Raw genomic sequence first — 12,371 nt, forward strand, 5'->3', positions numbered from 1 at the left:
ATKACAATAAAAATAAGATAAATGTGCTGTCCTTTTAGTAGATGGACAGGGTATTATTTGAGGGGGCAAATGCAGATAGAAATGAGAAGATTAAGGTAGTTTTCTCGAAAACTGCAGAATATTGTGTGCAGGGAGGCATGGTTATAGTTTGGTTACAGCATATGTGTAACAACCTCRGGACTGTAGGGTCAGCTCACCCTCTAACTGATGATTCAGCCTTACAGCAACCATCGCTGTGCAGTTGCAGAGGAGCATTAAACTTTTGCACACATAGTTTTGTTGTAAAAATATTAGCCTGGGCTTCCTGTTGCAGAGGACTGAGGTCATGTCTACGTTAGAAGGTTCTTCTGGCAACACTCTGGACTGGGTACAGCTCCTAGACGTTGCGTTGAAAGGACAGACGTGTACTTGCCATGCTGCTTTTGCCAGTGCCAAGTGCCCTCCTATTGAGAGTCCATTTTGGCACAAGGCTGGGTATTTTGTGGGTGCACTTTCTACTCACAAGGCTGGGTATTTTGTGGGTACACTTTCTACTCATCTCAGCAGCTCTGATGAGCACAGTTCCTCAGATCTTGATGTATGTTGTGACACAGCAACAAGGGGCTCCAGTTCAAATCCTTACAATTCCCTTTCCTTCAGCCCTCAATGTTTTTCCCATTCTTTGACATCCACATTGCTATTTCACAGATTTCATAATGCCTTTCCTCCTCATTTAAGCCCTCAGTCAGAAATGGGTTCCCTGGGCGAGGAACAACATAGCAGAGCCTATGGCATGGGAAGCACCTCTCTGCAGATCCACCGCTGCCAGGGGAGCCAGCAGGGCTGCACGAGGCGCCAGGCTAACGATGGCACCATGTGGAAAGGGCAGGGTTTCCCAGGCACGCACTGATCGCACTGCACAGCTCAGCAGCAGGAGGCAGGCTTTAAGGRGTGGCATAATACTGAGCTGCAGATCTGGGAAATTGGACACTGGCATTGCCAAATGCCAAATGCGTGCGCGTTGGAAAGCCCTTGGGGACAGAGAGGCCGTGGTGGCACTGGATGGAGGTTGTTCTCMTGCCAGCTCTCAGCTCAGATGCTGATTTGTGGAGGACAGGCAGGAGCTTAGAGCAGATGTAGTCCCTCCCTTAGCACTGCTCTGTGAGCTCCGCACAGCACAGGATGCTCACAGGCACGCGGCTCTGCAGCCTTGCCCTTTCTTCATATCCTAGAGCAGGCTAGACCAAATGTCAATGAAGTGAGGGCTGGAAAACCCCCTGTGGGAAYAGACTGTCATCCAGGCATGCCAGGACTGTGGCAACAGGCAGGGACAATCAGCAGATCTGGAAGAGTGCGACACCTGACTTTTGGAAGAGGCAGAAGTGTTCCCTGTTTGACACTCCATATCATGCCTCAGAGTACATGGGAAYACATACAGCAGCTCAGGCAACAGGTCTAATTAGTCCTGTACTTCTTTCCTTGACAGTGGTCAGCATCAGGTGCTGCGAGAAGAAGAAAGAACAGAGCAGGCGTATGCTGGCACTTCTCCAAAATACTCTCCCAGCCCCAGGACTTCCAAGGTTGGATGTTTTCCATGTATTTCGTAGTCTTTGAGGAAATCCTTTTCCATAAATTTACCCTCTTGCTTTTTTTAACCTCTGTAAAATGTTACCAACCTCAACAAGAAGTGTTAAGAACTACAACTTCTTGAAAAGTTGTCCATAGAACCACCTCATTTAGTTTGCTTTAACCAGGTAACTAATTTCATATAATGCTCATTAGTTTTTATCCTGAAGGTAAAATAATTTTTAAAAATTGGTCATTTTTTTACCATTTCTTGGCCACTCAGGACGTCAGAGTCTTAAGTCTACTGCAGCTTATACAATGTGAGTGCTTCATGAATGTTGTCAGGTAAGTGAGGAAGGTGTATGATGTTGCATCCTTTTAAATATAAAACCTTTAAAAAAAGAAATAGGAAGACATTCCCTGGGTCTACATTTGTGGTTTTAAAAGCCAATGCTGATCCTGGATGCTTCCTGGGTTAATTAAACTATATAGCAGATAGAGAACAATTTGCCCTTTTTCTGAGCAGGGACCCAAAGCCATTGAATCTGTACCTAATAGATTGAAAAATCCTGGCAGGGACTCATGGCTAGGCTGAACTCTAATGAGTGGAATAAGTATTCTTCCCGTAGCTGCTACATGTTACTTTTCCCATAATACTTGCAGAGGAAAAGCTAGCTGGGTGAAGGAGAGAAATGTAAGGACCGCTGATTTTGAATGGCCAAGCACAATTAGAGGAGCTCCACAAGGCTATAAAGATCCCTTTACCAGTCAGCCAGAATTGCACAGCGTGCTGCTTTTGTGTACTTGTTTGCATAATTGGCTCAGATTTGGATTTTACGTAACTTGTAAATGCCTGCTATGAATAGAGTGGAAGGGCTGTTAAAGGCTGTAAATATGCACAAATAGGAATGTCATACTCTATAGCTAGATCATGATTTGAAAACAAAGTTACAGCAAATTGTGGTAAACAGTGTACAAACAGCAACACACTTCAAAGCTTATAGAGCTCAACATTTATATATATATATATATAATATGTATAAACTTATAAACTCTCTCTCTGTGTATACATATATATATTCAAACTCAGCCACACAAAAATGTATGTGAAATGTTTTCGGATACACCCTGCGCTTTTGGTTTCCACATGGCGGTGTGTGCTTCCTTTCAGCTATTTTTTGTTATCTGCAGAAGCCTAGCTGTGCAYTTCCCAGACCTCCTGCAGTTTTCACCATTCTTCTCTTTTTTTTCTTGTGCTCTCTGCTTTCTTCAGTCTTGTTGTCCCTTAAATCATCCAGCTTCTCCTTGGGTCCAAGCATGCTCACCTGTGTCATGTCTTCCCACCGATGCCTGTTACTGTATTTGAGAAGCACTAGGTAGTTAAGCTGCCCTGCTTTTTCTGCTTTTCTTCTCATGACCAAGGTCAGGTAGTAGGTGGCTTTCACTTTGAAAAAGGCAGATAAACACTTTGGTGTAAAAAAGAACCTAATACCCACATTTGCGAACATTTGAAAAGGTGCAGAGTTGCTTCATGGCTGCTCTACAAGTTGAGCCACACGAGAAACATGGAGCTGCTTTTGAGGCTGTTGTTTGTGGTAGGAGACAGGATTTGGCTTATACCTACTTCTTCACCCAATAATATGGGTGAAACAGCTGGTGTTTCTTTCACAACTGAACCTCCAGTTCTGTCCTTTGTCACTATAAAGGCATTCTGTTTTCTAGAGACATAGATAGTTCAAGTATTTCTTGATTTTCTTTCTGTGAAAATCAGATAGAATAGAAAAAAACCAATCGCTTCAACATTGGTCTCCTGTGGTTTGGGAAATATTGTGCAGTAAATATTGGAAGCACTTAGTAAATCAACTTTTTTGATTTTGCTTTACGCGACAGCACACACAATAGATGTGTCAGTTGGGAATGTTGTTCAGAAAACCACAAACTCTTGAAGGAAGAATCCTGCCAATGGCAAACAGCAGCAACAACAAGCTTTTAAATAATTAGGATAATTGGCTTTATTTCTTAACTCACAGTTTGGACTGTTCTTACGGTTTAACTGACAGTGTCAAAAATCCTTAAAAAGCATCCTGTTACCGTAGCGTAGCCCTCGCTTCCCGCGCAGGGCCTCGGCGCAGGCCGGACCCGCAGCCTCGCTCTGCTCCGCTGCTGCTCTCCCACGGGCCCCGCTCTCGCACCTGGGGCGCGCTCGCCGCCCCCGGCCTCTTTCTGAGGAAGGCAGCGGGCCTGTTTGCTGCTCGCTAATGCAGCGACTGCGATTTTACATGAGTGTTTGGCAGCCAGTAGTCAAGGAGATGAGGTAGTGAAAAATAGTGCTGGGGAGATTAGGCAAACTTGGAATGTATCCACCTGTAGAGAAYGGTACAGAGCCTGTCCCACTCCATCATCACAAGCATAAAAGTTTTTACGGTAATAGTTCCTCCTTCTAGCTCTCTTTCAAAAACCTATACAAATAAACCCAAGCAAAACAGTAAAAGTATTAATGCTACCAGGCAAAGAAGATACCACCTGACAAGCAAAAATGGACAGTCTGAAGAAGACAAGAAACAGCAAACCCATTAAGCCTATTAGGAACTGTACACTTATGAAATGATTGCACATAGCAGGTGTATTGGCATTGCAATGGCCTTACAAGATCCAAAAATAGCACAGAAAGGGAGGAAGGGAGATGTATGGGCACAAGAGGGCAATTTTAATGCAGAACCCAGACAGCCAGCAGACAGAAGAAAACAAATATTCTATCAAAACACCGTGTAAATACTCTGGGCCAGATCCTATATCATTGCAAACCAGGCTTATTCCAGTGAATTTAATGGATCTATATTATTTACAGCAGCTTAGTGTGAGCCAATCTGGCCCTTTTGCTGTAATTAGATATCTAAGAGAAGAGTGAGGGGGTGGTTTACTGATAAATTTAAACATGAGCCATATTCTCTAGAAAAAGTCACATGGGACAATACATGTGTTGTTTTCCTGCGTAGCCGTCAGCCCAGCTTTTCTGTGGCCAGCAAACAGCATTTCATGTTTGCAAAGGTGCTTCTCCCAGTCCAGGATGTTGTAACGATGTTTTACTCTGGGAAGCAGAAGGGTGATTAATACCTTTAGAAACGTCTGGCAGACACACATATGTGATCCAATTTTGACCAGGCATTGTGGGATCTACTTTTGAATCCAAACAGCTCTGGGATTCACTAATAAGGCTGGGACTTCAAAATCACCTGCATTTTGCTTCCTTTCCCCACACGTGCATATATAGGCTTCGGGTTTCTTCCTTCTTGCTGAGCGTTAGGCTGTGACAAGGAAGAACAACATCCAGCAGAGCTTCATGTCTTCATTCCCTTTCAAAACTTATATTCACAGTTTAGTTAGGAAGAGGGATTGGCTTTAACTTGTTAGCTTTGTAGTTCTGACCAACAGCTGGGTGACTTTGGGACGCTCAGCACCCACCCACATTTCTGCCACTTGGCATCGGTTCATTTAGGTAGTAGGACTTGACACTTGACTCCAGTCATTTGTGGAGCTCTTCCCTCTTCTCCGTACACAAAATTCAACCTGTGCATACGCCCCCCCTCTTCCCACAGTGAGATAAAGGGACTTAATCTTCTCCTGGGCTCTGCGTGATCTTCTTTTATCTCCTTAGCTGTGTTTCCTCTAATGACAGTAACATCACRGGGTGGCCATTCACCTCTTTCCACATTACTTTCAAATTAATTAATGTCCTTAGTTTAGGATGTTTAGAAGAGTTTTTATTTTGACGTGGCAATTTTGGTTTACATACATCATTTTTATCTTTTCCTTGGGATGTATATTTTTAGATTTGTGACCTTTTGGATGTATGATTCATGCTGATTTAATTTTTTCCAGCTGGTGCATGTTCACTTAAGCAGATATAAATGCAGTAAAACTGATCGTTTTGCAGTGAAACCAGCCATTACACACCTGTGCTCTCAAAAATTTTAGCTAGAAATAAATAGATTCACTTCTTTTGTTGCTGTTTTTCTTTCTGCCAACAAGTCTGTAATATCCTTTCAGCAAAATACATTATAAATAAAAATTCCACATACCTGTACCCTGATGCTCATGACTAATGCCATAGACTGGGACTTATTCCAAATCAGATAACTGAATGGCATTTAGTTTATAGTGGAGCTATTTCAAGTCAATGTATTCCTTCTATGTATTAGTGCAGCAACTAAATGTTTTATGCACCCATTAGGCTATGATGAGCCCCGCAGAAATGGCTATATGATTTCACGGGCTGTAATCCACACACACACCTTCTTAAGTCTTAAACCTGCTCTCAAGAATATGAGTCAGCGTGGCCATCAGCAGCTAAGCTTTCAAACACAAATTAATTAATTAATGACATAGCATGTTGTCTGTCCACTGAGGAGGAGAAATGTGCTTATAGGGGGTTTCATTCCCAGCAGCTGGACATGTTGTGTGAGAGCAAACTTCCATGCTCTCGCTGCTTGGCACTTGCCTTTGCTGCAATCATACTTTTATACTTGCCAGAAAGAAAAAAGCCACTCTACAGTCTACAACACTTTCAGTTTCTTTGAAAATAACCTCCCCACCCTCATTTACACTTTGAAAATTTAATTTGCCCTAAACTTCAGGGGGGAAAGGCCAGTCTTCACTTCCATGTTACTTCTATTCTTGAAAGTTTGGAACCTTTAGGAAGAAAAGGTAAGGAAACCTTGAAATGGAAGCCTTCAGAACAAATATGGAAAATGGAACAAATATGGAGCCTCTTGGTTCAAGTAGAGAGGCAACATTAACATTCACAGTCATCATCTATGTTTCAAGAAAAAATGTTTGCCAGGCAGGAAAAGCAGCCAGGAGAGATTTTAAGCTTTGACCCTCATCACCCTCAGAGTGTAATCTGCAGCAAGCAGCAAAATCCATAGCCAGGCATGTACCAGTCAAAAAAAAAAAAATGCCAGAAAGACTAGCACAGATACTGTTGATATAAACAGAGTTTAGAAACTGGCACTTCACTGTGCTTAAACATGTCTGTTTGCAATCATTTAACAGCATTCAATAGACTGRCTTTTTTAATGCTCTCTCTTGTGATTACATTGTTCTTAATAATTTTGAGTCTCTCATAAACTGTTGTTGTCCTAAGAAGTCGACATACTTAGGTTTGCACATTACTTATTCTATGTGGTCCATAAACCAATGAGAAGATTAAACCAGGGAAAGCCATTGCAGTCGTGATGTAAATTGTGTGTCTTTTTGGAGGACAATAATATTAAACAGTTCTGCGCTAAAGAGTTCCAGATGTTGAGTGCTCATGAGGCTCAGTCTAAACGCAAAAGAAATGTTGATGTTATTTTCTGTGCAGTGACACTGGGAATGCTTTAAGAGGTGATTAAATTAAACAATAAAAGATTAAGACATATTCTGTAAATACAGCAAAGAGATCAATTTATTTGGGAAGACTCTTATTTATCAGTTCATGGACAACACATTTACACAGGTTTTATAGGTGTTATTCTGGAAGTATGTAGATAGTAGCTAAACTTAATATCCACCGTTAGCTACAGTATTGTAGTAATACTGTACTATATACTGTAATTTCTACAGTATGTAGAAAATATAAATGCCTTCATTTATATGAGCAGAATCTGTCCCATCTTATGTGAGTGCCATTATAAATAGTGACTGGCTAATATGAATAGTTTGCCAACAATCTATGGCCTGAATTTGTCTGCAAAAAGTATTCAATAAGTACTTATGAATAAAGAACACACTTACAGAAATCAGAATTAGTCTGCATGTATTCTGATAGAAGAAAAGAACTGCAGTTTCAGAAAGCTGGGCCAGATCCCAATATAATAATATAAGCAAGAATAATATTCTTGCTTGCATCGTGTATTATTTCTTCCACAGATTAACTGCTAACATCAATGGAATCATCTTCAAAGTGAATAAATAACAGATATGGCCTTAACTTTTAATGAAATAAATGAATTACTGGAGAGAAAGGACCTACGTTTTACCATAGTAATATGAATTGTCTCTGACTCTGCTTTTGATCTAACATCAGTTTGCATCATTCAGTGCCTAAAGGCAACAAATACCAGCAGAGCGGTGCAAGGCCGGGAGAGGTGGAATCATGGAGCAGCTCAGGCTGGGAGGGACCTCTGGAGGTTGGTGAGGCCAACCCTCTGGCTAAATAGAGGCACCTTCAAAGTCAGATCAGGTTAATGATATTAGATCAGGCCAAAATGGAAATTCACCCAGTAACCAAAACCATGAGTCTCCTCCAGTTCACAAAGTTATACCAGTAAATGAACACTCTTCCAAATACCATTTCAAATACATAAAATGCTTATTTGACTGACTTTAAGTTTTGCAGCCTTATCACCTCTATCAAGACTGATTAATCATCTGGCCTCATCGTACAGGAGAGATGACATTCAGTCTCTGTCTCAACTTCATCATTTACAAAACCCCAAAGTTTGACTCCTGAATGTGTTTAGAAGCAGTTCAGTCTGGACATGACTAAGCAACATGAGAACATTGCTTAATATATGTATAAAAAAAGAAGGGTTGAAGCTTTGCATGATTCCAGGCTAGGATATGTCTTAATCCTGAGCTTGCACAGGTTCCATGTTCTTTAGAAGTCCTAAGGGCTTAGAAGTATTTTAGGAGCAAAATGAAACTAAAATGTGGGAGCAGATGAAAATAAAAGCAAGCAGAAGTCTTCACTGTGCAAATGCAGCACCTTAACAGTAGCAGCAACTTGACACTGGTGCTAATTACAGCTGTATTTGAAGTATAACTTGAAGTAAAAAGGACCTCCAGAGATCAGTGAAACACAGGAAATCACATTAAATAAAAAGAAATGATCACAGCATGAGCATGAATGACCCAGTGAATGACTGGCAGTGAAACAACTTGAAGAAAAAACTTTGTAATATAGCATTTCTGTGAAGGTAATATAGACACCAGATATTTTATATTTATTTATATTTATATTATTTATTAGTATTTGCACTAATGTTCTCTGTTTASCTGCCTTTTTTAGTTTAAAGCATTGATGCTTTGTGTATTGTAAGACTATTTTGACTTCATAACTTAGAATCTCTGCCATAAAAGTAAACCTGCAGACTGAATTCTGCTGAGCCAGACATTTCAAATTAATTAACCAGTAACCCTGCAATTAATCATCCTAATTAACACACTGTGTTGGGATTGCCCTCTTTCTAGTCACTTATTCCCTGTTTGCTGCCTGCTGGGGGCATGGTCTCTGCAGATCTGCTACAGACTGCAGTGCAGCTGGATTTGAAGGGCTGGTGGAAGCTGTGAGTGCAGGTGAGTGATGACCCTGCCGGGGCACTCATGTGGGGTAACACCTCCCAGGACTGGTGTCCTCCAGTGACTATTTTCTTGGAACAGCTGGAAGATGAATAGCGTCCCAGGCTGCTTGAGGATGGCAGAGCAACATGTTACTGACCAGTACTGCTTATTTTCCAATTGCTCAGTGGCAATCCCCTGCCTGGGTAGGTACCTGATGGCTTATTGCTCTTGGAAGAGAATTTGGGGTCAGATTGCCAATGCTTGCTCATAGGAGGAGTCAGAGGTTGTTTCACCAGTGTGAATGAGAACAAAGCTTGGTCTTCCACCTCCAAACCTTTTGTGTTCAAAGCACATGGAATAGCTGCTTTCAGTGTGCAAAAAAATATATATATATATATATATATGCTAATAATGGAAGAGGCTTCCAATGGGTGAAAACAGAATTTTCTGACTTTTGGAGTTACAAATTTGCCTTAGGATGTGGAAATATTATGAGGAAAAAATACTGCATTCCTGCCAACTAAGATGAGCTGCCAAAGCAGAGAGACCTCTGCCATAACCTTACAGCCGTCCCCGCAATTTGATGTCCTTTAGTTCCTCACCTGCATTAAGGAACGTGGATAGTGGTGAGCAGAGTACAGCTCATAAAATGCCAGACTGCACAAGAGTATGTGGATCACACTGAAGTCCAGTATCCCTTAACACATGCGAGAGCCAACACTGAGCAGCAGTTCAAGAGCTACTATCCAGTTTTGCCAGTACAAGATAAATGGACTGGAATTAAACAAAACTTTGGTTATAGTCCTAAAACAAGTAGTTCAATGTGTCCTACTCCAGATCCAGAAAGAGCGTTGTTTTGCCTGTCCCTATGTATGTAAAGGCTGACATATCTATTCCTTCTGAGCCCAGCATGCGTTCCCTGAAAAGGGCATTCTGTAGAGAAATAGACTGAAAAATGCACTGCATGGTGGTTTCCTCATGTGATGATGCGATTTGAGGGAGAAGGGTTGTTTGTTTCCTTAATGAAATATCTGTAAGGAGTGTTGAATGATTTGATGGGTTTCTTTATTATTTTTTTAACAAAATGCACGTTACAGATTTGTCTTGAATTTGGAAAGGCAACAGCATCTAGTTCAATGCCTCTGATCCTCTGATTAATTTTATGAAGGCATGACCTCCTTAACCTCCCTCTGAAGTTCAGTTCCCAGAAGAAAAAGAAATCCTCGTAGGAAAAAAAATCTTGGGAAATAGCTGTTTGAGAGACCTAAAATCCTGCATGAAAGAAGAAAGCAACAGTGGAAACGGTTGTTTGTAAAGGCAAATTCTCTGGTCTTAGGGTCACAAGACCTCAGTAATACTGCCTGAAACCTTGTGTTGCAGAACAGATGCTGAAACCCGCCTAAAGCCAGCAGGATGACACATTTCTGAACTCCATGGATCAGGAAGAAGAGCACATTCTTTTCTCAGTTATTTAGTGTTGATGAAGTTCCTGTGCATCAGCTGCACCTCATCTTCCAGAAGGAATGCAATTCTGATCCACAGGCCCTATTTAAAACAAAAGCCATGGAAGCTATTATGYCCTGCATAAACAGGGTTTCTGTGCACACCATGGCCACAGTAATGCAACAGTGAACAGAGGATGTACCTGTCAGTATCTTCCTTTATTATAGGGTATTTAGAAAACTGATGAATAGATGTCCCCTGGTTTTCCTCTCAGTGCTCACCACCTAAATTTTTTATTTTTATTTTTATTTTTATTTTTATTTTTATTTTTATTTTTATTTTTATTTTTATTTTTATTTTTATTTTTATTTTTATTTTTATTTTTATTTTTATTATTTTTAGAAGACCTCTGCTAAATCTCTGTTAATCTGACAGAAAAATGTCAGAACACTATTCAGTGCTTAGATGTTTCTGCCCCTGTCTGAGACACTGATTTCTGGGTATAACTTTGGAAACACTCTGTTGGTCCTTGTGAATGAGAAAAGAATGTTTGCTTGGAGGCTGGGTGTGTTCTTATAGTGTTGTATAACACTGGTCCCTTTAATTGCAGGATCAAGATCTGACAATTTGATTCCTTTCTTAATCTGGATTAGCATCTTTAACCTAGAAAAGGAGGGTATTATACTTTATTCAAAGACTTCATCCCAAATCCAGGCAGCATGTTTGCATAGGCATCTGCTGTAAAACTAAGGACAGCAGAATCCACATAATTTAAACTTTATTCTCTTCAGCAAATGACAGCATTTCTGTGTGCCAAAACTTGACCCTTCAAAGGGTGTGCATCCCACCAGCCCTCCGTAACAGGCTGTACGCTGCATCCGGCCTCAGCACAACTTCAGAGACTGCAGGCATCGCAAGACTCTTTAGCACATCATTGTATCTCTTCTCACCCTATTAAAAGAAAGGAAAAAAYAAATCTGGATATTTGAAACCTAGTTTCTAAGAACAGATTTCTACCCTTCAAAAAAAATATCTCGCCATTGCAAATCTTTTTAAGTAAGTGTTTAAAATATAATAAAGAATATAGGAAAAAAAATGGAAATGAAAAGGGATTTAAGTACTACATCTGAGTGGGACACACTTGCATGATTCTCCTCAGAACAATTTATGTTTTTTGTGCCATGTGAAAAGAAGCCAAAGCTATTTATAGCACATGACCCTGAGCAAGCAAATAAATCAAGCCTTGCGCTGCTAAGTTCTCACATCTGCAAATTAACAAGTTTGGGTTTCTTAGCAAATGTACCAAATGTAAGTATAGTTGCTTATCTTAGGATAAGAAGACATAATCCAAAAGGAAATGTACACTTCACAAGAATTCATAGCTACAGGCTAAACCTCCACAAGTAGATCTAAGTGATAAAACTCCTAATATTTCAAGGAGAGCGTGAGTTTGCTATGGAATCTCTCCAAAATCCATTTACACAATGTCTGTGTAAAACCTGTGTTACAGCACATGACTTCTGTAYTGGATATATGAGCTCCAATAGTGAGGCTAGCATATGTTATTGTACTCTATTATGTATGAAGTATAATGTGTATTCAGCAATCTGTACTCATAAGGAWCATACATAAGAATAATATTGAGAAATACAGACATGAGTGAGGGGTGTGTGTATTTGAAGAGAAAGAAAATGAAAATAGAAGTCTTCCAAACAAAAAGTTTCCCAAAAGACAACAGTAAAATTTCAATGTAAGGGATACTGTGTAAAATGCCTTAACCATCATGAGCACTCAAGAACCTGGAGCACAGAAATGGTGTGGCCACCTCCATGTGCCTGAGCCAGACTGATTAGTAGATTATGTGGACATTCAAATGGACAGATTAGCTTAAGCAAATGCTTTGGCCATTGGTTCACATGGTTCATCAACTCGGGAAAATTTGATGTAAAACTAAAAATCTTTTTTGTTTGTCAGCACTGTAAGCATTTTCAGGAGAGAAAGAGAGGAAAGAGAAGAGGAAAAAAAAAAAAAAAAAAAAAAAAAAAAAAAAAAAAAAAAAA

General features: G+C 40.3%; 1 long non-coding RNA gene across 1 annotated transcript; it reads left to right on the plus strand.

The window, feature by feature from the left end:
• The first annotated feature begins 8,834 nt into the window (after positions 1-8,834).
• Positions 8,835-10,407, plus strand: LOC112949230. Its single transcript, XR_003249773.1, has 3 exons — positions 8,835-8,883; positions 8,968-9,071; positions 10,249-10,407. It is a non-coding gene; the product is annotated as an uncharacterized LOC112949230 (long non-coding RNA).
• Positions 10,408-12,371: the final 1,964 nt, after the last annotated feature.

This window comes from Nothoprocta perdicaria, unplaced genomic scaffold (assembly GCF_003342845.1).
Source record: "Nothoprocta perdicaria isolate Ctin4 unplaced genomic scaffold, notPer1 scaffold_29, whole genome shotgun sequence".
Taxonomy (NCBI): domain Eukaryota; kingdom Metazoa; phylum Chordata; class Aves; order Tinamiformes; family Tinamidae; genus Nothoprocta; species Nothoprocta perdicaria.